Source organism: Gigantopelta aegis, chromosome 12 (genome assembly GCF_016097555.1).
Source record: "Gigantopelta aegis isolate Gae_Host chromosome 12, Gae_host_genome, whole genome shotgun sequence".
Classification (NCBI taxonomy): Eukaryota; Metazoa; Mollusca; class Gastropoda; order Neomphalida; family Peltospiridae; genus Gigantopelta; species Gigantopelta aegis.
Window position 1 is genome coordinate 28,949,130 of NC_054710.1, and position 2,517 is coordinate 28,951,646.

Sequence of the window (2,517 nt, forward strand, 5' to 3'; positions counted from 1 at the left end):
AATTAAATGAGGTAATAACTGTAAAACTGATTACTGTAATATTAGTGCTTTTAGGAACTATATCCTTGTACGCTGAGAACCTGTTTACACATACTGGTTGCTAAGGTCTGATATATCGGTACACAATGTTTGTAAACAACAGTATAAACATGCTGTTTTTATAATATTCCCAAAGGCTTTTTCATTAAAACTATTTTATATTGAAATTAGACCAAAAAAGCATTTGTGTAGTGATAGTCTCGTTTTTATGCACATTAGAATTTGTTTGTATTATTAACCCGAATTCCCAATGTATTTGCAATGCACTTTAGCGTGTCTTTGTGCCTAGTGAATAATGTCGTTTTCACAATAATCCCAAAGGCTTTTTCATTAAAACTATTTTATATTGAAATTAGACCAAAAAAGCAATTGTGTAATAATAGTCTCATATTTATGCACATTAGAATTTGTTTGTATTATTAGCTTGAATTCCCAATGTATTTGCTATGCAAAATGAGCGTGTTTTGTGCCTGGTTAATAATGTCGTTTTTATAAATATTCTAAAGACTTTTTCTGTAAAATTGTTTTAGGCAAATTTTAGACTAAAAAAGCAATTAAGAAATGTTAGTTTTATCTTTATGCACTTTAGAAATTCGCAGAATTAATTATTTCAAGTTGGTAATGCTTTTGCTATGGGCTAAACTGACGTATTTACAAAAGTTGAAGTTTCTTAGGATTTAGAGTGTGCATTTACAAATTGTAAACTGCAAATGGAAGCAGGACCAAAAAGCAATTACTTTATTTATTGAGCAATTGTGTGCATAACGTAATTATTAAATGAAATGATATTTATTTTGTAAAGGTAGATCTCTTCCTAGCGTGACGTAATTTCTGATTGGCTGTTATGACGTCACGTGGTACTTAAGAAAAAGTATAAAAGGTTGACGTCAATGGACGTCAATGGTTGTTCTCTCACTTGTTCGCGGTCTGACAAACAAACATTAAAGACATGTCCCCTTGTCCAACTTTTCAACTTTATTACATTGCATACATTTAAATTGACACTGGAATAACTTTTACTTATATTTTTAAAGTCAAATTTTATTAACTTTACCATCTTTATTTAATTAACTTGTTTTATGGAAGCAATATTTATAAGCAACTGCAAGCTGTTTACATTTATTGGAGATGCAATCTCACTGGTTTGATATAACTAGAGCTGAAAGGAAGAGATCTATCTATATGTTGGAAACTTACCTGTGAACATTAACTTTATTTCTATTTACTCATCACCTTTAAATAAATTTATAATTCTGAAAACTGGAACACTTCGTCTTTGTCATCTGTGGATGTTATTTGTATTCTCTGGACTTTGTTAATATCCTTGGGACGCGGCCACAACAATATAAAAGATCCCTTGCTACTAATGGAAAAATGCAGCGAGTTTCGTCTCTATGACTCAAAATTACTATACGTTTGATAATCCAGTAGCCGATGATTAATAAATCAACGTGCGCTAATGGTGTCGTTAAACAAAACACACTTAATTCATGAATCAATGTAGTCCTGCGCTACTTTTATTCCCTGTCAGGCTCGGATCCAGGGGAAGTGTGCTGGGGAGGGGGGGGGGGGGGGGGGGGGGAGTGGCGAATTTCAGTGGTATTTCGACATTTTCCGTTCAGTTACGAAAACTGCCGAAAATGTTACCATAAAAACGCCAACAATCGTTCGACGTGACGTCAACAATGCTTTGACGGTTCAATACGATTATTGACGTCAAAGCGATACTACCGTACATTCTTCGCAAAGTACGAACAGAATCGCTGTTTGACATTTATTATCATATTTAGTTTAAATGTGTATAAATGTAAACTATATGTGCATCTGATACTAGCTAATGACGAGAGGTAACTATTGTGCTGTTTTGTGGTGATGTTTTCTATGAGAGTTGGTGTGGATGTAAACACAGGTAAGTAACTAATTGTTTGTTTGATTGTTTGACTGTTTATCAGGGCCGTTAAAAAACGAAGGAAATGTTTTTATTTAAAGGGACATTCCAGAGTTTGCTGCATTGTAAGATGTTTCTGACTAATAAAATATTTCTACGATTAAACTTACAAATTAAACATATTTTCTTGTTTAGAATATCAGTATCTGTATATTCAATGTGTTTCCGGTCGTCTTAATTTTTGTAAGAAGCCTTAACTGAATTTTGTCTTCAAATAATTTCATACGTACGAAAAAGTATTTTTTAGGAAATAAAATGAAATTTAACCTAGTACAAATATTAGAAAGATCAGAAACACGTGTAATATATAGCCACTAATATTTTATGTAATTACAATCGTTAAAAAGTCTCTGTTAGTCGATAACATCTTAAAGTTGCAGCAAACTCAGGAATGTCCCTTTAACGACACACTCAACACATTTTATTTACGGTTATATTGCGTCGGACATATGGTTAAGGACCACACAGATATTGAGAGAGAAAACCCGCTGTCGCCACTTCATGGGCTACTTTTTTTTTTCGATTAGCAG